At 41.3% G+C, this 23,558-nt stretch overlaps 1 pseudogene; it reads right to left on the reverse strand.

Annotated features, from left to right (window-relative positions):
- Positions 20,211 to 20,943, reverse strand: LOC110256566 (annotated as a pseudogene).

A 23,558-nucleotide genomic window follows, 5' to 3' on the forward strand; every position in this document is an offset into this window, starting at 1 on the left:
GTATTAAGTGATATTTTATGATTGTAATCCATATAATCCATATAATACTATATCCACCTACAAGAAGCAATTTTCTTTTTTTTTCTTTTATGGCCACATCTATGGCACATGGAAGTTCCCAGGCTAGGGGTTGAATCAGAGCTTCAGCTGCCAGCCCACACCACAGCCACAGTAACATGGGATTTGAGTTGCATCTGCAACCTACGCTTCAACTTTTGACAATGCCAGATCCTTAACCCACTGAGTGAGGCCAGGGATTGAACCCACATATTCATGGATATTATGTCGAGTTCTTAACTGGCTGAGGCACAATGGGAACTCCCAAGAAGCAATTTTCATGAGGGGAAATAAATGAAGGCTCTAAGATAAGAAAAACTAGGTTGGATTTTCACGAGTAGAGTCTTAATATCTTAACAGAAAAACAAATACTAGATAAAGTTCTGATGAAGAAAAACACAACTACACATTTACATAATGTGTTTCTTTTTTTAAAAAAATTTGTATTTATTTATTTTTAAAACTCAGTGCATTTTATTATAGTTGTACATCATCACAACCCAGTTACGACATTTCCATCCCAAACCCCTCATCCCTCTACCACCAACCTGTCCCCTTTGGTTACCATAAGTTTTTCAAAGTCTGTGAATCAGTTTCTGTTCTGCAAAGCAATTCGTTGTATCCTTTTTTAAGATTCCACATATAAGTGATAGCATGTGATGTTTGTATTTCACTATCTGACTAACTTTACTTAGCATGGAAATTTCTATGTCCATCTATGTTGCTGCAAATGCCGTTATTTCATTCCTTTTTATGGCTGAGTAGTATTCCATTTGGTGTATGTACCATATCTTCTTTATCCACTCCTCTGTCAATGGACATTTAGGTTGCCTCTGTGTCTTATCTATTGTATAAAGTGTTACAGTGAACACTGAGGTACAAGTACCTCTTTGTGTTATGATTTTCTCTGGATAGATGCCCAGGAGTGGGATTGATGGCTCAAATGGTAATTACATTTTTAGTTTTTTGAGGAATCTCCATACTGCTTTCCATAGTGGTTGCATCAATTTTACATGCCCACCAACAGTGTAAGAGGGTTCCCTTTTCTCCACACCCTCTCCAGCATTTATTGTTTGTAGACTTTTAATTTATTTATCTATTTTTTCCGCTGTACAGCATGGGGGCCAAGTTACACTTACATGTATCCTTTTTTTTCCCACCCTTTGTTCTGTTGCAATATAAGTATCTAGACATAGTTCTCAATGCTACTCAGCAGGATCTCATTATAAATCCATTCCAAGTTGTATCTGATCACCCCAAGCTCCCAATCCCTCTCACTCCCTCCTTCTCCTCCTGGGTGGCCACAAGTCTATTCTCCAAGTCCATGATTTTCTTTTTTGTGGAAATGTTCATTTGTGCTGGATATTAGATTCCAGTTATATGTGATATCATATGGTATTTGTCTGTCTTTCTGACTTATTTCACTCAGTATTAGAGTCTCTAGTTCCATCCATGTTGCTAAAAATGGCATCATGTCATTCTTTTTTTATGGCTGAGTAGTATTCCTTTGTGTGTGTGTGTGTATATATATATATACATACATATATATATATATATATATATATATACCACTTCTTCCTAATCCAATCATCTGTCAATGGACATTTGGGTTGTTTCCATGTCTTGGCTATTGTGAATAGTGCTGCAATGAACATGCGGGTGCATGTGTCTTTTTCAAGGAAACTCTTGTCCTGATATATGCCCAAGAGTGGGATTGCAGGGTCATATGGAAGTTCTATGTATAGATTTCTAAGGTATCTCCAAACTGTCCTCCAGGTGGCTGTACCAGTTTACATTCCCACCAGCAGTGCGGGAGGGTTCCCTCTTCTCCACAACCCCTCCAGCATTTGTTATTTGTGGACTTATTAATGATGGCCATTCTGACTGGTGTGAGGTGGTATCTCATGGTAGTTTTGATTTGCATTTCTCTTATAATCAGTGATGTTGGGCATTTTTTCATGTGTTTGTTGGCCATCTATATATCTTCCTTGGAGAACAGTCTATTCAAGTCTTTTGCCTAATTTTCTTTGGGTGATTGGCTTTTTTGCTGTTGGGTTGTATAAACTGCTTGTATATCCTAGAGATTAAACCCTTGTCCATTGCATCGTTTGAAACGATTTTCTCCCATTCTGAAAGTTGTCTTTTTGGTTTCCTTTGCTATACAAAAGCTTTTCAGTTTGATTAGGTCCCATAGGTTTATTTTTGCTCTTATTTCTGTTGCTTTGGGAGACTGACCTGAGAAAATATTCATGATGTTGATGTCAGAGAGTTTCCATCCCAAACCCCTCATTTGTTTTGCCTATGTTTTCTTCTAGGAGTTTGATGGTGTCCTGTCGTATATCTAAGTCTTTCAGCCATTTTGAGTTTATTTTTGTGCATGGTGTGAGGGTGTGTTCTAGTTTCATTGCTTTGCACGCAGCTGTCCAGGTTTCCCAGCAATGCTTGCTGAATAGACTTTCCTTTTCCCATTTGATGTTCTTGCCTCCCTTGTCAAAGATTAATTGACCATAGGTGTCAGGGTTTATTTCCGGATTCTCTATTCTGTTCCATTGGTCTGTCTGTTTTGATACCAGTACCACACTGTTTTGATGACTGTGGCTTTGTAGTATTTCTTGAAGTCTGGGAGACTTATGCCTCCAGCTTGGTTTTTATTTCTCAGGATTGCTTTGGCAATCTTGGGTCTTTTGTGGTTCCATGTAAATGTTTGGATTGTTTGTTCTAGTTGTGTGAAAAATGTCATGGGTAACTTGATAGGGATTGCATTGAATCTGTAGATTGCTTTGGGTAGTATGGCCATTTTTACAATATTGATTTTTCCAATCCAGGAACATGGAATATCTTTCCATTTCTTTACATCTTCTTTAATTTCTTTGATTAAAGTTTTATAGTTCTCGGCATATAAGTCCTTTACCTCCTTGGTCAGGTGTATTCCGAGGTATTTGATTTTTTGAGGTGCAATTTTAAAAAGTATTGTATTTTTGTGTTCCTTTTCTAATATTTCATTGTTGGTGTATAGAAATGCGACTGACTTCTGAATGTTAATCTTACATCCTGCTACTTTGCTGAATTTCTTAATCAGTTCAAGTAGTTTTTGGGTTGAGTCCTTAGGGTTTTCTATGTATAGTATCATGTCTTCTGTATACAGTGACAGTTTTATCTCTTCTCTTCCTATATGGATGCCTTTTATTTCTTTTGTTTGTCTAATTGCTGTGGCTAGGACTTCCAAAATTATGTTGAATAGCAGTGGTGAGAGTGGGCATCCCTGTCTTGTTCCAGATTTGAGTGAGAAGGCTTTGAGTGAGTATTATATTTGCAGGGGGTTTGTCATAAATGGCTTTGATTATATTCAGGAATGTTCCCTCTATACCCACTTTGGCGAGAGTTCTGATCATGAATGGATGTTGGACTTTGTCAAATGCTTTTTCTGCATCTATTGAGATGATCATATGATTTTTGACTTTTCTTTTGTTAATGTGGTGTAGGACGTTGATTGATTTGCATATGTTGAACCATCCTTATGAACCTGGGATGAACCTACCTTGCCATGGTGTATGATCTTTTTGGTATGTTGTTGGATTCGGTTGGCTAAAATTTTGTTGAGAATTTTTGCGTCTATATTCATCAATGATATTGGGCGATAGTTTTCTTTTTTGGTGGTATCTTTGTCTGGTTTTAGAATTAGGGTGATGGTGGCATCATAGAATGCCTTTGGGGGTGTTACTTCTTTTTCCACCTTTTGAAAAAGTTTAAGTAAGATGGGCACCAGATCCACTTTATATGTTTGGTAGAATTCACCTGTGAAGCCATCTGGTCCTGGACTTTTATTTGCAGGGAGTGATTTTATGACCTCTTCGATTTCATTTCTAGTGATCGGTCTGTTCAGTTGGTGTATTTCTTCTTGATTCAGTTTTGGCAGGCTGTAAGATTCTAGAACACTGTCCGTTTCTTCTAAATTGTCATATTTGTTGGCATGTAGTTGTTCATACTATTCTCTTATGTTTTTTTGTATTTCTGCAGTATCCGTTGTGATTTCTCCTTTTTAATTTTGTTTATTTGGGTTCCTTCTATCCTCTTCTTAGTGAGTCTGGCCAGGGGTTTGTCAATTTTGCTTACCTTTTCAAAGAATCAGCTCTTGGTTTTATTAATATTCTCTATTATTTTTTTGAATCTCTATTTTATTGATTTCCTCTTTGATCTTTATAATTTCCTTCCTTCTGCTGACTTTAGGTCTTTTTTGTTCTTTTTCTAATTCATTTAGGTGGAGGGTTAAGTTGTCAATTTGAGATCTTTCTGAATTTTTGAGAAAGGCCTGTATTGCTATAAATTTCCCTCTGAGTACTGCTTTTGCAACATCCCATAGATTTTGAGAGGTTGTGTCTTCTTTATCATTTGTTTCAAGATATTTTTTAATTTCCTTCTTGATTTTCTCATTGACCCATTGGTTTTTTAGTAGCATGTTGTTTAGTCTCCATGTAGTAGGTTTTTTCTCATTTCTTTTCCCATGGTTGATTTCTAATATCATGGCGTTGTGGTCTGAAGATACTTGAGATAATGTATATGCTCCTAAATTTGTTGAGGTTAGCTTTGTGTTCCAATATGTGGTTGATTCTTGAGAATGTTCCATGTGCACTTGAGAAGAATGTGTATTCTGATTTTTTCTGGATGTAGTGTCCTGAAGATGTCAATTAAGTCTAATTTTTCTATTGTTTCCTTTAGGATCTCTGTTGCCTTATTGGTTTTCTGTCTAGAGGATCTGTCCATTGATGTGAGGGGGGTATTAAGGTCTCCTACTATGATTGTATTCCCATTAATTTCTCCCTTTATGTCTGTTAATATTTGTTGTATGTATCTGGGTGCTCCTGCATTTGGAGCTTATATGTTGACGATAGTAATATCCTCTTCTTGGATGGATCCCTTAATCATTAAATAGTGTCCTTCTTTTTCTTCATGTCTTTTGTTTTAAAGTCCATTTTGTCCGATATGAGTATTGCAACTCCTGTTTTCCTGTCATGTCTACTGGCATGAAATATTTTTCCCCACCCTTTCACTTTCAATCTATATGTATCCTTTGTCCTAAGGTGGGTTTCTTGTAGGCAGCAGATTGAAGGTTTTTGCTTTTTTATACAATCTGCCACTCTGTGTCTTTTGATTGGGGCATTCAGTCCATTGACATTTAAGGTGATAATTGATAGATGATTATTTATTGCCATTTTGAACCTCGTGTTCCAGTTGATTCTATGATTCTCCATTCTTCCTTTCTTTCTTTGGGTGGATGGTCTCCGGTTATTATCTGTTTGAATGTTTTTTTTTTTTCCCATTTTTTGCGAATGCAGTGTTTGGTTTTGGCTTGTGGTTGCCCTGTTTTTTAAGTATTCTAACCCCTTTCTATAATTGTGTGTTTTAGCCTGATGGTCTTGTAGGTTCAAACACTTCATTACTATTCTAAAATTAAGAAGAGAAATAGGCAAAAAAATTTTTTTTAAAAAGAGTCTATTTATTTCCTAACATCCCTTGCCCACATTTTTATGATTTTGATGACTTTTTTTTCTTTTTAATTTTATTTTGTTTGAAATATGTTCATGATTAAATCTGTATGCTGGCTTATTTGAGTGACTGCTCTCTGATTGTGGTTTCCTCAAACCTTTCTTTTTGGTTTAGAGAAGGCCTTTCAATATTTCTTTTAGCCTGGGTTTTGTATTGCTGTATTCTTTAAGTTTTTGTTTGTTGGAAAAAATTTTTATTTCTCCTTCTATTTTAAATGATATTCTTGCTGGATAGAGTATTCTAGGTTGCATTTTTTTTTCCTTTGAGCACTTTAAATATCTCTTGCCATTCCCTCCTGGTCTGTAGAGTTTCTGTAGAGAAATCAGCTGATAACCTTATGGGAGTTCCCTTATAGGTAACATTTTGCTTTTCTCTTGCTGCCTTTAGGATCTTCTCTTTACCATTAACTTTTGTCATTTTTATTATGATGTGTCTTGGTGTGGGTCTATTTGGGTTCAGCTTGTTTGGGGCCTTCTGTGCTCCTGTATCTTGAACTCAGTATCCTTTAGATTTGGGAAGTTTCCAGTGATAATTTTTTCAAATATATTTACCATTCCCTTATCTTTTTCTACTCCTTCTGGAATTCCTAATATGTGTAGACTGGCCCACTTTATATTATCCCATAGGTCTCTTATATTGCTTTCATGTTTTTTTCATTTGGTTTTCTGTCTGCTGTCCTGATTGGGTGATTTCCATTATTCTATCTTCCACATCACTGATTTGTTCTTCTGAATTATTCATTCTGGGTTTTACTGCCCTTAGCTCAGTTTGTATCTCTGCAAATGAATGTTCTAGTTTTGCTTGGCTCCTCCTTATATTTTCTAGTTCCTTTCTGAGGGAGTCTGCATTACTGTTCATATCTTCTCTTAATTCCTTCAGTATTTTCACTATTTCCCTTTTGAACTCCAGGTCTGTTAGACTGCAGAGGTCTGTTTCATTGTTGACTGCTTTAGGTGAGTTCTCCTATTGGTTTAACTGGGGGTGGTTTCTCAGCTTCTTCATTTTGCTTGTTGTTTTCTTTTTCTTGGTGGAGTTGTACTCCCCGTGGCTGGGCAGGGTTTGCCTTGTCACTGCTGTAGAATGTTTCCCGAGGGCTGGCATTGTTGTTCGGTCTTCTTTGAGGCAGCATGGCTTTTCTTGAGGGTGGGCGGGGCTTACAGGGTCTCTCTGAAGCAAAGGAGGACTTCCTGAGGGCAGACAAGACTGGGAGGTCCGCACTGCAATGGAAGCAGATTTCATGGGGCTAGGCAGAGCTTGCTCTGGTGTTTCTGGGCTGTGGGGTTCTTCTAGGGGGCTGGTGGTGCTGGTCAGCTGTTCCGTGGGAGTACAGCACCCCCTGAGGTTGAGAGTGGCCAGGTGAGCTGCTGAGAACCCAAGGGCTTCTTCTCCAGGGGAGCTTGGATTGACAGGACCACCCTGGAATGGAGGCAGATTTTGCACAGCTGGGCCAAGCTTGTTGTAGCTTTTCTGGGCTTCTGGCCTTTTCCAGGGGGCTGGTGGTGCTGGGCAGCTGTTCCACAGGAGTGTAGCAACCCCACCCCCCCAGGACTGGAGCGGCTAGCTGGGCTGCTGAGAACCCAAGGAGCTCTTCCCCAGGGCAGCTGGAATTGGCAGGACCACCCTGCAATGGAGGCAGATTTTGCACGGCTGGGCCAAGTTTGTACTAGCTTTTCTGGGCTGCAGGCCTTTTCCAGGGGGGCTGGTGGTGCTGGGTGCTGCTCTGTGGGGGTGTAGCCTCTAGAGGGCAGGCAGGCCAGGGCAGGGAAAGCCCCTGTGGTGGTCAGCTTCCTGCAAATGGTGAGGCCAGCCCTCCTGAATGGCAGGCAGACTTAGGTCCGGCGCGCACGTGAGCGCAGGGTGGGGGTGGGGGCATGCACTGGGAAGCACAGCTTTCTAGTAGCTGGTGGGCAAGTGAGCTCACTTGTGGCGTGGGGAGTATCTATGGTGGCTCCTTCTCTCCCCTCCCCAACACTGGCGCCTTGTCTCTGCTGCAGATCCAGCTCTCTCCCTCTGATGTGGCTTTCCATTCCCCAGCCTTTAGCATATTGTTCCCTCCACCCATGACACTCAGCTTCCTAGTCTTCCAGGCAGTCTCTGCCCCACCAACCCACCTGCCTGCTTCCTAGTCCCCCAGGGCGGTCTCTGCCCTGCCAACCCAATCAACTGGTTCCTAGTCCCCCAAACAGTCTCTGCTGCCAACTCAACAGACTGCTTCCTAGTCCCCTGGGGTGGTCTCTGCCCTGCCACCTAACCGACTGGTTCCTAGTCCCCCAAGCAGTCACTGCACTGCCCACCCCAGCCCACTCCTGGGGACTAACCTCCAGAGCTGAGGTCTTGGTGCCCAGCCCACAGCCAAGTGTCTTGTTTTTTGGTGACTGTGCCAGTAGTTCAGATGATCTGTTTGGTTCACACTCTGCTCTTCAGATCTCAGACTTACTGCTGTGCTCTTCTCTGCATCTGGAGATCCCTCTGATTCAGCTGATCTTTTTGTCGAGTAGGCAACTTTCCAGGGTGTGGGATCCCTTTCTCCTCCACAGTTCACTTTCAGGAGTGCCTGTCCAGCCCCGATTCCCTTTCTCTCATTCTCCTCTTTTCTCTTGTTTTACCCAGTTATGTCATGAGATTCTTGCCGTTATTGGAGTTTAGGTTCTTCTGCCAGCGATTAATTGCTGTTCTGTGCGAGTTGTTTAACTTGTAGATGTGTTTTTGTTGTTGTTGTTGTGGTTGTGGGAGAGGGCGAGCATGTCCCCCTACTCTTCCACCATCTTGCCTCTCTCCTCTACATAAAGTGTTTCTAATGAATTGTTTCTGTTGGTAAAAATAAACTTCCCTCCCAAATACCATCTGTACACCTCCATCATTACTGCCAACCAATACCTGAGGAAGATTAAATCAATCATAAAAATAGAGAAAGTAACTATATTTTCTTGGCAGCCGTCAGTATTGCACAGAAGGATTTGGGACCCTGTTGTATTTATATGACCAAAAGTCTACCCACTCAGAGGACTATAGGATAGTCCATATTTCCTTGATATAAGGACACTGTGCTCACATGTTGTAGTTCATGAGAGTTGGGAACTGATACCTTCCTTTGGTGACATAATGAGCTATGCCATTTCACTTTTTCAGTAGAGGAGCAGGACCGAAGGGACCAGCAACTAGAAGACTGAATTGAGCATACCAAAACACAGTTTCATTGAATACATTGAGAAGTAAGTTCAAAATAAGCAAAAAAAGTAAGTTATGTAGTAAGGTAAGTGGGATTGGTTTTCTGACTCGCAATTCCATCCTGGGTGGAGAGGAAGTACTTAGGCTGTGCAGCTCGCCAAAGAGCAGGCGGGTTGAACTGGTGGGTGTCACTGAGTGCCTCCCAATTGGCAATGTAGGTCTAATCAAAGTATGCAAAGCTCTCAGAGTTCCTGTTGTGGCTAAGCGGTTAATGAACCTGACTAGGATTCATGAGGATGTGGGTGGGTTCAGGACCCAGCATTGCTGTGACCTATGGTATAGGTTGCAGATGCAGCTTGGATTTGGCATTGCTGTGTCTATGGTGTAGGCCAGTGGCTACAGCTCCTATTTGACTCCTAGCCTGGGAACCAAAATATGCTGCAAATGCGGCCTAAAAAGACAAAAGAAAAAGTATGCAAAGCTCTGGATGATGCTGGACACATCCTTTAAATCTGATGATGCTGTAGCCGGTGATGCTGGTATTGAAATTATTCTGAAAAAGACTTGCCAGGGAGGTTTTCCAATGCAAAAGTGGCTAGATCTGTATCACCAGCATCCTCCCCTACCTAGACAAAGGGCTTTTGTACTCCAGATGGGCACCCAGAGGGCTACTTCTCCATTCACGTACAGCATATCAGTCAGCCTTCCATGAAGAGATGCTGGGCCTGGGCAGTACAAACATTGTGAACCCTGTGATGTTCTGGCCTGATACTGACATTACTCATTTCCTCCTCATAAAAGTGTTACAACCTCCAACGTGAGGTTCTTAGATTTGTGAGGGACCTGAGTTCTGATCTGACCAGCTGATTTGTTAATATTCTTACAATACCCAATAGGCAATGGCTATAGTGCCATCTACTCCTCTGTTAAGGTATGCATATTTGATATAGAGGAAGAAGACAATTTGCAAGAGTGAAATTCAGGCATAAAAATCTGAAGCACACTAGAGTAAGCAATACAATTAATGTTTCTTTCCCTTTAATTGTATCAAATGTACCTGATGAAAATTCTTGATTCTGTTAAAATGTTTTTTATGTTTGTAATAAATTCTCACCCAAGTTCTATAAGAAGTGAAGGTTTACACTTAGGTGACCTCAAATGTCTAATTGTTCTGAAAAATTTCCCAGGATGTATATTTGGGAACATCACACACACACACACATACACACACACACACGTTTTCATTTAGTCATTCATTTAGCAATTATTCATTGAGCTTCTGATTTGTACTGTGCTAAATACTGGGGATGAAAAGATGTGTAAGGCACTATCCGACTTTAAAGCTCTTGTATGTAATTGAAGTGGTAATTTTCATTTGTTATCTGGATTTTGAAATTCCATTAGCTGCATCGATCAGAGCACTATAAAAGAAAAATAGAGGGTATGACTTATGAAGTGAGTTTCAGACTGTTTGTGGAGAATCAGTACTTACATAGATGTGAGAAAAGGCTTAGAAGTCTTCTGTTTTATTAAGGAATTGAATTCTGACTTACTTTTTGCCTTTGAGGGCACAAGTAATTTGCTTTCCAGGAGCTGGGACAGATCTCCCTTCCACTCTCCCAAATTGTTTTCCCTGGCAGCTCCAATCACTTTCAAGTTAGGAATGATGCATAAGTGCTGCTTTCATATCCCAGATGCCTTCAGAGACTGCATCTTCCCTGTGGGGGAGGCTGGGTCAGTAGTGGTTTTACTTCCAAGTGAGACTGACATCCAAGCAGAATAAACCACTGGTCTGGGGTCACGCAACTACTAAGTGTTGGAGCAAGGACTCAGTTGACTTCTGAGCCCAAAGCCCACTAACCATATTAAGCAAGCTCAAGTTTTGTCAGGTAGACAGTTTTCTGGGGTTGCTTTTCCAATTTTAAGAACAGCAAACCAGTGTTCCCCCCCCATGCCTTGCCCCCTTCTTTCCCCTCTACAGATGGCTGAGAATGGGCAACAGGAAGTGGATATGAAGAGCCCAGTTTGCTTGGTTCTTATCTTGATATTTTAGTTTTGCATTTCCTCAGCGGCAGACATCAGAGAAGTGTCTTCATCCCCACTTCCACCATCTCACCACAAACTGGTGGAGAGCAGGTTCTCCAATTGCAGCTGAGGAAACTGAATCTTGGAAGCTGGTAATAATTTGCTTGTAGGTCCACAGCTTGTAAACAGTCCTGTTGATTCAGGTCCTATCAGCCACAGAATGTTCTTTATCCTCTGACACTCCAGGGCCCTTAAGCAGCTGTGCAGCAGAAACAATAGGAGGAGAGCTAGGCTGTCAGAGGACATGAGAAGAGCTGAGCAAATGAACATTGGTACAGAACAGCAAGACAGTGCACTCAAAAGGGCAGAAAGTGGGTCTGTGCCGAGTGCCTTTGGTCTGTGTGAATATTTAACACACTCTGGCTTCTCCTCCAGGCAGAACATGTCTCTCTGGTCCTTCCTTCACCTCGATGGTTATGTAATTCTGTGTTCTTTTTCTCCCCTCTTTTTTTCTTTTTACAGCTGCACCCTCGCCATATGGAAGTTCCTGGGCCAGAGGATGAATGGGAGCTGCGGCTGTGGCCTATGCCACAGTTTGTGACAACACCAGATCTGAGCCATATTCATGACCTATGCCATAGCTGTGGCAACACCAGATCCTTAACCCACTGATCAAGGCCAGGGATCAAACCGCATACTCACGGAGACTACATGGGCTCCTTAGCCCACTGAGCCACAATGGGAACTCATGTGTTCTTTGTGTGGGCGTAATTACAGGAAATATTTTTGCTTGCTTGTTTTGTTTTTGGTCACAGTTGTGGCATGTGAAAGTTCCCAGGCTAGGAATTGCAACCTGTGCCTACAGCAGTGACCCGAGCTACTGCAGTGACAATGCCAGATTCTTCAGAGCCACCAGGGAAATCCTACAGGAAATTTCTTAAAACTGCAATTTACTAGAATAAAAATTAACTGAAATCATATATTTATAAAATATATTATCTTAATGATGAAGTCCTAAAATTAAAATTCCATCGAGGACATTTATTCACAGTTATAGCAGGATTTTCTACATGGTGGATGATGCTTTTGACCTCTTGGATCCACATAATACCTTTTAAATATAAAGAGCTCAGCTTATTCCAGTGGGTGATGCTGAGCAGCACAGAGGGTGGGAGCAGACAGATCACCTTTGGTCCTGGCTTTTGCATATGTGTGACCTTGGGCAAAATTCTTAACCTCTTTTAACTAATGTACTTATCTACTGGATGAGGGTAATTTCCACCACCGGAGATGTTGTGAGGATTAAATGACACATGTAATATGGGGTCTAACGCAGGGTCTCCTATGAAATAAGAGGTCAGAAGTTGGTACTTCTTCCTCCCCACTGGTTGGAGGATTGGCTTAAATCTTGTTGCCTCATTTTGCAGATGGAGAAATAGAAACAGAAGTAAAGGATTTAACAAATTTCCCAGCAGAATCTAGTCCTATTAACTTATAATTTGTCTTCTTGCAATTGACTCTGCTAAATTTGGATCTACAGGCAAGGAGGAAACCCTGTGGGAGGGAATCATCCTATTTTGGGGCTGTTGAAAGATGTGGTCAGTTTGACATTCTGGGGCTGTTGGGGAAAGCCGTTGTTGTGCTTTTAGCTTTCTCATAGAGAAGCTGTGTGACTTTGGTCAAGTCATTTGACCACCCTGGGCTTCTTCAGTTCTTTCGTAATAGCCGGACTTCACCTCTCCTCTTGGACTCACATTTTTCCTTCTATCATCATCATCATATATATATACATATATATATGTATGTATACACACACACATATATACATACTTGCCTGTTTCCACTATTAGATCCCAAGTGTGTGCACAACAGAGATGTAATTTACCTTGGTATCCCGTTCTATATCTCTTCCATTGCCTCATATAGTGCTAACCAGAAAAACTAGACTTGACCCTATGAGATTGGATCTTAGCAAGAGATTTAGAAACATCTAGAGAAGCAGCAAATTTCTTTTAAAAATTTATCTATTTATTTGTTTATTTACTTAGTTAGTTAGTTAGTTATTGTCTTTTTAGTGCCATACCCACGGCATATGGAAGTTCCTGGCTAGGGGTTGAATCAGAGCTGCATCTGCTGGCCTAGACCACAGCCACAGCAACTCTGCATCCAAGTTGCATTCTCAGCCTATGCTGCAGCTTGAGCCAACACCAGATCCTTAACCCATTAAGTGAGGCCAGGGATCAAACCCACATGCTCATGGATACAAATTGGGTTCTTAACCCACTGAGCCACGACAGGAATTCTTTTTTTAAAATTTTTAATGAAATCCAATGTGTTAATTTTTTTCTCTTACAATTAGTATTTTTTGTTTCTATCTAGGACATTTTTCCTAGCCATCAATGGCTTTTTAAAAAAATTATGTGGTATAGTTGAATTACACAATGTTGATTAATTTCATGTATTCAGCAAAATGTATTAGTTGTATCTATCTATCTATCTATCTATCTATCTATCTATCTATCTATCTATCTATCTATCATCTCTCTCTCTCTATTCTATTTTCCCATATAGGTTAATACAGAACATTGAGTAGATTTCCCTGTGCCATCTAGCAGGTCCTTGCAAGTAATCTGTTCTATATGCAGTAGTGCATATATACCAATCCCACCCCACAATTTCTCCTTTGGTAACCATAAGTTTGATTTCAAAATCTGAGAGTTTATTTCTATTTTATAAGAAATTTCTTTTGTATCATTTTAAATTAGATTCCACATATAAGTGGCATCATGAATATTTGTCTTTCTCTCTCTGACTTAGAGAAGTGGAAATTTCTGAGGACATAAGATAAAGTGCACTTTTTAGAAGTCAGGGGCAAGTCTCAGGTTCTGCGAGAACTTAGCTCTGTGTCACTTGCAGTGCGGCTGGGAAGCAATGGTCCAGGTGATGGCAGAGGGCAGAAAACGGGATGAGCTTGGAAGAGCTTCCAGTTTCCTTTGTTCTCTACTTGAAAGCCGTTTCCTGTATTCTTTCCCAAGAATATTCCTGAATGCCTTGGGCGGGAATGCAAAAGAACTGAGAGTGCTAAGGGTCTTCCAGGGGGATGAGGCTGCAGGATCAGAGGTAAATAGTTGGGATTGTGGACTCCCTCTGGGGGAGACTGAGTGTTAGCTTTTTCGCCATCCAAAGACCAGTCTCACCAGGGCTCAGTGTCACAGTGCAGGGAAGGGCAGAGGCAAACTCTTTATAGAACAGTCTTCAGAGAATAACTGAAATTTTGAGGACTTCATCTTCCTCTACTCATACTGCCATAAGGTCATCCAAGCCGTATTTTTCTTTCTTTCTTTCTTTCTTTTTTTTCCCCTGAAGCTGCATCTGTGGCATGTGGAAGCTCCTGGGAGAGGGATCCAACCCATGCCACAACTGTGACCCAAGCTGCTGCAGTAAAACAATACCGAACCTGCTGAGCCACCAAAGAACTTCCCAAGCCTTTCTCCTGATACACGCAGATACTGTCTTGCAGAGCCATCAGGAGAAAAGAATACAACCTTGAATTTTGAGCATTTACCGGACCCTCTAAGCTGAGGGTGGGTACAGACTAGCAGAGTTTTCTTATGGAGTCTCACCAAGTGGGCTGAATTTTTGGCAGTGGGTCTAGAAGACACCTATTCCCCAGCCCACAAGATGGTAAACTCATTTCACTCAAAAAGTGTTCATTCTCTCAGATGGCAATCATTTTAACCATCAGCAAGATGACTTCTGGGTTTCAAGTCAGTTCATAGAAGGGTCAGAATATTTTATAAATGATATATTATGGCTGTTTCCTTGGGACATTCTGTTGTATCTGTTTAGTCACAATCCTTTTAATGTTTAAGCCTAAAATAGTCACTAGAGTTGAGAGCAATAGATGTTTTTGCCATTTGACCTCTATAAAAGCTACAATTTTCTTTAAAAAGCTTTCTTTATGTCACTTTGGAATTCAGTTTCTAATGTGCTAATGCTCCAGTCATTCTTCTTAAAAAACACTAACCAAAGAACTACCAAAATACATTAGCTTTATGTCTAAATGACATTCTTGTTTTATTGTAACTATTATAACTCTGGAGAACAAAGGTTATTGTCTCAGCTACCCAGGGAAGCTTCAAAGATTTAAAGAGACTGGTCTTTGGAGAAATTTTTCCCCTTCTTAATCCTTGACGTGTTGCAAATATCTATGAGCTGTCTGTGGTTTTTCCTTAGTATTGTCAATATGATGCTTTTGTGCCCTTTAGATTAGGAACTTCTGGCTTTAAATCCCCTAAGAGACGCTTTAGGATTAGAGCTGAAGTTGCATAGCCCATGACCACCCATTGCTGGGTTACGCTTCATGGACCACAGCAGGGATTACTCAGGTGAGACAGGGAACTAGCAACTTGAAAAGGTGAGTTACGGGACCTCTCCTCTAGCTCAGTGGTTCTTGTCCTCCCTGCCCACCAAGGTGGGTACTAAGTCTGTATTTATGTGGCAGCAGCATCACACCCCAAGGGATGTCTGGCAGGCATTAAATTTAAATCTTCAGGGAGAATGCAGAGAAAGAGAACAAAGGCAGCTGAAGCTGTGATCCTCTTTGCACCTTTCTGTTTGGGTGGAAAGAGTCCAGGCTGGCCATGTATGAATTCTCCTGTCTAGTGCAAAGTGAAAACTGTGGCTACTTGTGTGATTATGACTTTTGGCATCCTATAACAAAACTACCCAAGAACTTTTTATGATAAAGTTCAGATAGGTTCAATTAATGACTCCATGGAGGTCAGAAGGGGCCAATTTTGAGTTCCCGCTGTGGCTCAGCAGATTAAGAACCAAACTAGCATCCACGAGGATATGAGTTTGATTCCTGGCCTCACTCAGTGCATTAAGAATCCTGCGTGGCTGTAAGCTGCTACATAAATTTCAGATGTGGCTTGGATTAGTGTTACTGTCACTGTAGCTTAGACCTTAGTTGCAGCTCTTATTCAACCTCTAGCCTAGGAACTTCCATATGCCACAAGGGCAGCCCTAAAAAGAAAAAAAAGAAGGGAGCAATTTGTTAACACATGTATCAGATGAGGGACTGGGACTGGAAGGCTGTGATCTAGACCTTGAGATAACAACACTTTCCTGGCCATAGATATATAGAACTGGACCAGGGGTTATTTTTGCTTTGTTTTATTGCAACCAGTTCTAGAACATGCTGGTCACATTTTTTTTCCAGAGTTTTTAAAAGCTCAAATATCTGATGGGATCAGGAAAGACTGTATAACATATAGATATGGTATGTGTGTTTGAAGACAAAAGAGACAAGATAGAAAGTTGACTTGGAGTTCCCGTCATGGCTCAGTGGTTAATGAACACAACTAGTATCCATGAGGACCCAGGTTCGATCCCTGGCCTCACTCAGTGGGTTAAGGATCCAGCATTGCCGTGAGCTGTGGTGTAGGTTGCAGATGCGGCTCGGATCCTGAGTTGCTGTTGCTGTGGTGTAGGCTGGCAGCTGCAGCTCCAATTCCACCCCTAGCCTCTGAACCTCCATATTCAACAGGTGTGGTACTAAAAAGACAAAAAAAAAAAAAGAAAAAAAGAAAAAAAAAGAAAGCTGACTTATCCATGAATCTCATACACCATATTTTTTGTTACCACCTAAATTTGTGTGCTGATATTTTCTCTTCTATTATTTTTATAAGTTGAATGGCCTACTCAAGCCAGATGTTCAAAAACTTTTTTTATCAATAATATAGATGTGTCATATTTTATTTTCCAACAATGTCTTTTAGGGCCACACCTGTGGCATGTGGAGGTTCCTAGGCTGGGGGTTGAATTGGAGCTGTAGTTGCTGGCCTACAACACAGCAGCGGCAACTTGGGATCTGAGCAGCATCTTCGACCTACACCACAGTTCATGGCAATGCTGGATTCTTAACCCACTGAGCGAGGCCAGGGATTGAACCTGCATTCTCATGGATACTAGTCAGATTCACTTCTGCTGAGCCACGATGGGAGCTCTGTGGGAGATCTATTTTTTAAAAATTGAATAGTTGATTTACAATGTTGTGCCAATTTCTGCTGTACAACAGAGAAACTCAGTCATACATGTATATACATTTGCTTTCTTCTATCATCTTCCATCCTGTGCTTTATGGTAGTTTCTCACTGCTTATCCATTCTAAATATAATAGTTTGCAAATACTAACCACATACTCCCAGTCCATAGCATTCCATTCCCCTTCCCCTGACAACCACGGATCTGTTCTCTACATCTGTGAGTCTGTTTCTGTTTTGTAGACAGGTTTGTTTGTGCCATATTTTAGATTCTATGTATAAGTGATATCTAGCATGTGGTGTCATATTATTTCTCACTTCACTTAGTATGATAATCTCTAGTTGCATCCATGTTGCTGCAAATGGCATTATTTCATTCTTTTTTATGGCTGAGTAGTTGGAATATGCATTTTTTTTTTTTTTGTCTTTTTGCCTTTTCTAAGGCTGCTCCTGCTTTATATGGTGGTGCCCAGGCTAGGGCTCTAAACGGAGCTGTAGCTACTGGCCTATGCCAGAGCCACAGCTCATGGCAATGCTGGATTCTTAACCCAGTGAGCAAGGCCAGGGATCCAATCCACAACCTCATGGTTCCTAGTCGGATTTGTTAACTACTGAGCCGTGACGGGAACTTTGGAATATGCATTTTGAATAAGCTCCCTAGTTGATTCAGATACCAAAGATCCAAGGATCCATACTTTGAAAAAAAAAAAAAAAAAGAGACAAAAACCAACACAGTAAATTGAAAAATAAATTTTCTCTCCAGACATTTATAGAAATCAGGGCCCAGAAGCTCTGGAAGGTATGTGAACCAATTACATAAATCATACACAAAACTTGATTTTTGAATTCCTAAATGGGGGTCTTTGGAAGATTATCCTAGAAAATACCATAAATAGCTGACATTCCAGCGTTGAAATCAGGGTTTGCTCTAGTAACATACTCAAGTTTTGTAGTGAGAGCAGAGAATGGGTCTGAGTACATGCTTTTTCTTGATAACTGAGCATTGGTTTCCCAGTTCTCCTTTTGCATGGCCACCCCCTGTGTGTCTATTGCTCTGTTATCTTCCTCTTCTTCCCACCTATCAGCTGCACCTTGGATTCCCTCCTGGCCTTAAGGACTTTTGTATGTTGCATCCATCCTGACAATTTCCAAGGCAATTTTTTTTTTTTTTTCTTTTTAGGGCTGCACCCGCACCATATGGGGTCCAATCGGAGCTACAGCTGCTGGCCTATGCCACAGCCACAGCAACACAGGATATGAACCATCTCTGCTACCTACACCACAGCTCATGGCAACATCCAAGCCAAATTTATCACCAGAAAGCTGTGATTATGGTTTCTAGAATTTTAGCCCCATTTCCAGGGATACAAACAGATTCTCAGGGTGAAGGATTGTAACATTTACAGCCTAGCTGCTTTTATAGCATTTGACTTTTAACTTTAATCGTTGAAGTATAGTGAAAAAAAATCAAGTTAATTGCAATTAAACCATACCTTAACTCTGTAATGCCCATGGAACTAGTCTTCTATTATTTTATTTTAATTTGTTCATTAAACTATAGCTGATTTATGATGTTGTGTCAATTTCTGCTGTACAGTATAGTGACCCAGTCATACATATATATGTATATATATATATACACATTATTTTTCTCACATTTTTTTCCATCAAGTTCTATCACAAGAGACTGGCTATAGCTCCCCATGTTTTGATGGTAAGTGCATTCATTAAATGTCACAGTTTCAAATGATGTGTTTCCTAAGTGGCTGCATTCTTCTCAATATGGTTTCTCAGTTTTATTTAATGCAATGAATGCTTATCTGGGAAGTATTTTGGAAGCAGCACTTGACCCATCTGTCTGTGGTGGCTCCACTATGGTATCTGCCAGGATCAGGGTTTGCCCACTAGCTGGAGATCATATTACATCAAAGAAGTCTGGAACCCACATTTATCCTCAGTGCAGTATTTACCTAAGATTACTGTACATGAAGGATAAAGAGATTTTCCATGACTCAAAGATGAAAAAGTTCAAATTTTACTATTGAACTTTCTAGGAAGAGAAAAATGAAAGCATAGATGATTTTAAAACAGAATAGTCTAAGGTCAAATGATATGTAGAGATGAGAAAGAAAGGTTTTTTTCCCCCTGGACCCTGGGAAGAGCTGGTGTGTAGTTATCTGATGAGGTCAAACTGGGTAAGGGCACTGGGACTGTCCAAGATCAGCCAACAGATGAGTTTGTCTTTACATTCACGTCAAGCATTCATGAGATTTGTCTTTGCATTCATGTTCTAGAATGGATACAATGTAATAAAAACATTTGTTTTGCTTGTCATATGTACCGATGCTCATTGAATAAATTAACAAAACTGTATTTACTGGCAGCCAGAGGAGTATTTGCACATGGTCAACACTGAAAAAATTTCTGCTGAGAAAAAAAAAATAAATGAATGCAACACTTTTGAGACTGCAGAATTTGAGGGGTTTTTATTAATAGCCTAAGGTAACACTTTTTAGGGAGTGATGCAAATAATATTATTGGTAAACGCTCAAATTTATCCTCATAACAATGCTGTAAGGAAAATTAGTATGAGTCCCATTTTACAGATAAGAAAACAGAGGTTATGAATTTTATGACTTACTTTAAGTAGGGATTCTTGCAGCTGAGCATTCATCCACTGCATTTTAGGGTCATAGACCAAGATGAAACAGCACCAGCCATTGAACAAGGATGTTTGTGGATAAGATAAAAATATAGAATATTTAGTGGAGAATACGGTAAGGAGGCCCCTTGGGATACTCAAAGCCATCACCTTGGAGTTTAAAGTGCTGCTGATGTTTGGTGAACATGAAGATTCAGAAACAGGGAATATTGGAAAAATGTGGAATGTAGGTGGGAGTAGGACAATTTGGGAGACTCAGAAATATCCCCAGGGATTTCCCCATGTTCATTTGGTACGTATAATGTCAGAGCAGAAGATTCTACACACAAGAGAAGATTTTCAGAAAGAAATGTCATGGGAGTCCAGAACCTTCTTGAGTACAAAACAGAAGGATCTAGAATACTGACAATGAATAAATACTTGAAGGGGCAGAGGGTGTTGTCAAGGAAATTTCATTCATGGGATGTAGAATATTGTTGAGATGGGTTTGTTGAGGTATTTAAGAGTATTTCACAGATAGAACATTCAGACGGGGACCTGGGTTAATCTTGAAACAGTTGGGAGACTTGGAGCTTTGTCTGGGTTGGGCCTTCCAGAAGGGCTGGGATGTTTCAGGGATGGAACATCTTGGAGACCATGATGCTGATGCAGGAATGCTTTTGAAATGAATGATGCCAGTCAGGATTTGGGCATTTTGAGGACATGGGTCACTGGTTCAAGTAGAAGACTTTGTGAGGTACAGAGAAGGGCTGTGCAAATCGAGTGAGGAGGCAGGTAGACCAACCTGACTTTTGTTGTGGACTTTTCCTCCATTTCTGCTCCTGGGTTGTCCATTTTCTAATTGTTTCTCAGATCCAGGGAACATATTGAGAGACTTGTATACCTGCCAGGCCAGTTGAACTGCCCACATGGGAGGTCTCCCCAGGAGATGATGCCATGGGGTGTCCCATTACAGATTAGGGGACCTCTGGAGTCCTTGCCACCCTCTTTAGTCCCGACACAAAGCATGTTGGGTGTGATTTGATGATATTCCTCATCTGAGTGTGGCTGGATGTTTGCACACTGATGGTTTGGGATAACTCACCTGGGGGCTGGTGGTAGTGCCCCGACCAGACACCCAACTGCAGGTACCAGGAGGGAGGCAGTCATGGTGGGAGAGGGGGCAGGATTTGGATGTAACTGCAGTTCCAGAAGCATGATGTCCTGGTCAAGGTTCAGGTGGGTGGGGCTAATCTGGGGTAAAGGGTGGGGGATAGAGCAAACTACTTCCCTCATCTGCTCTCTAGCCTCTGCATACCCCAAGGCCAGGTACACTCTGTAGCTGTCCTTTAGACTGTGCAGCAGTGAGGACACATCTGGGGTGGACCAGGACTGCCCCACAGAGCAGCCACCCTTGCACAAGTACACTGGCCAGGGCTGAGAGTTGGGGAGACAGCCCATTCGTCCCATTGAGAATCTTGGAATAACTGAGAGATGCTTTCTGACAGGCCAGGGTCAGGAAGGTGATCATGGTAGCCAGGGTGGAAGGGGGGCCACGTGGCGACTGTGATCAGGGGCAGGGTGGGTGGAGCCTGGATAATGGGACTGAGTGAAGAGCTTCTGCAGCCAGGCTCTAGCTTCAGCCCTGACCCATGGCTTTTAACCCCTGAACTCCCTCCCCAGCACCTTCAACATTTCCCTGTTGGCCTTCCCTCTCCACCACCAGTGGCTCAGAAGCCTGTAGCCAGGAAGCCTCCCACCTCTCACCCCAGCCTGGGCTTGGCCCTCCACATGGGTGGAACTTCCAGAGCAAGTGCACTTTTATTTTTGTCCCCTCTGTCTTAGGTGTGGGTCTCTAGAAGCAGAGCCAGGTTGGAGCTTGCTGTGCCAGTGTCTTATTTGAAGAATAACTTGTGACTCAGCAGTAACAAGACCAACAAACATCCACGAGGACGCAGGTTTGATCCCTGGCCTTGCTCAGTGGGTTAAAGGATCCAGCATTGCTGTGGCTGTGGTGTAGGTCAGCAGGTACAGCTCCAATTTGACCCCTAGCCTGTGAACTTCCATGTGCCAAGGGTGCAGCCCTTAAAAAAAAAAAAAAAAAAAAAAAAAAAGAAAGGATATCTTTAGGAAACGGAGAATTAAGGATGCAAGGCAGTGCAGGGAAAGAAAACTAAATAAGGATGTTGTCTTGAATGAAGTTTAGCTGCATCCTGTCCCACAGGGATCTTTGGTGCACAAATTGCAGGACAGAGATGAGCTCTCCACCCCCACCCCAAATCCTACCTTGTTGTACTTTTGTACTCCTGGCCAGTGTATACTTGAAGTGGCAGTGGCCAGTGATGTAGTCTGAGTGAGGTGGCTTCTGTTCTGCTATAAGCAATTCTTTGGAGAAGGAGGCTGCTGTGAACCATGAATAGCCCAACCGCCACAGCAGGATGTATTCAATGACCTGTGGAAGGGGATCTGGAACACGAAGGGCATCTAATGCATCAACTGTCCATTTTAACTTTATTTAGTGTGGGATTTTTTCCCACCTTGCCACCACAAACCAAAATTTTTTTGGTCCCTTCTGGACAATTGATAAGCTTAGAGTCTCTTTACGTCGAAAGACAGCATTTTGATTAAGAAATTAAACTGTCTAGTCCATCAGATAACAGGGTATTTCTGACTTTTATTTTAAGATGGCTTTTCTGCTCTACCTCCCCAGCACCCAAGCCAGTTTTCTCAGCTATGGGTGTCATGATAAGGCTGGTTTATGCCTTCCAGAGAAAAAATATGGGATGGCTTATAGCTTGCACACCACATCCCCTGAGCAAGCTCGTGTAACTGACTACTATAGAGCTGCAGTGGATCAGAAATCAGTGGAGGAGTTCCTGTTGTGGCTCAGTGGGTTAAGAACCAAACACTGTATCCCTGAGGACATATGTTCAATCCTTGGCTTTGCTCAGTGGGTTAAGCTGCAGCATAGGTTACAGATGTGGCTGGGATCTGTTGTTGTTGTGGCTGTGGCATAGGCTTGTAATTGCAGTCTGGCTCGACCCTATAGCCTGGAAAATTCCATATGCTGCAGGCATGGCCATTAAAAAAAATGAAAACAGTCTACATGCCCTTCAGTAGGAGATACATTGTGCTACAATCATAAAAAAGAATACTACTCATTAATAAAAAGGAACTAATGACACATAAACATAAGTGAGTCTCAGAAACAACATGCTAAATAAGAGAATCCATACACAAAGGAATATATACTGGATGATTTCATTTATCTCAGGTTCTAGTATACCAAAACTGATCCATAGTGGATTAAAAAAAATCTGGTTGCTTCTGGTGGGTGTGTGGTGTGGAGATTAATGAAGAGATAGGAAAGAACTTTCTGGGATGATGTCTATATCTTGTTAGGACTTTGGATTATATGGATGGATGCCTTTCTCAAAACTCAATATAAGTACATTGGATGTATACCTTTCATTGTATACAAATTTTATATCTAAAAAATATAAACATATACTGAACCTTGGTTAATGATATACATGCTGAGGTGTTCACAGAGACATATACAGATGTTTGCAATTTGTTTTTTAAATACATCAAAAATAAGGTGAATTTGGAGTTCCCTTTGTGGTGCAGCAGAAATGAACCTAAGATTCATGAGGATTCGGGTTCGATCCCTGGCCTTGATCGGTGGGTCAGGGATCTGGTGTAGGTCGGCAGCTGTAGTTCCTATTTGACCCCTAGCCTGGGAACTTCCACATGCTGCAGGTGTGGCCCTAAAAGCAAAAACAAACAAAAAGCTTGACTTGTGGATGAATAAAGGGATGAATAAATGGATATATATGTAATAAAATGAGCTCAGTGCAATGTAATGGTCAGTGGTAGATAAACAGATATTCACTCTCTGGAAATCTTTTCAACTTTACCTCATATTTGAAACTTGTCATGATAAACTCATGAGGACAAACAAGACAGTGGCTTCTCCTTGTAGAACTTGCTATCAATGTCCTGATATCATACAGGCTCAATGGATTGTCTATCTCTGGTCTGCAAAATCAGCAGGCAAGAATGACAGGCTGGCC

Source organism: Sus scrofa, chromosome 13, assembly GCF_000003025.6.
Source record: "Sus scrofa isolate TJ Tabasco breed Duroc chromosome 13, Sscrofa11.1, whole genome shotgun sequence".
Lineage (NCBI taxonomy): Eukaryota > Metazoa > Chordata > Mammalia > Artiodactyla > Suidae > Sus > Sus scrofa.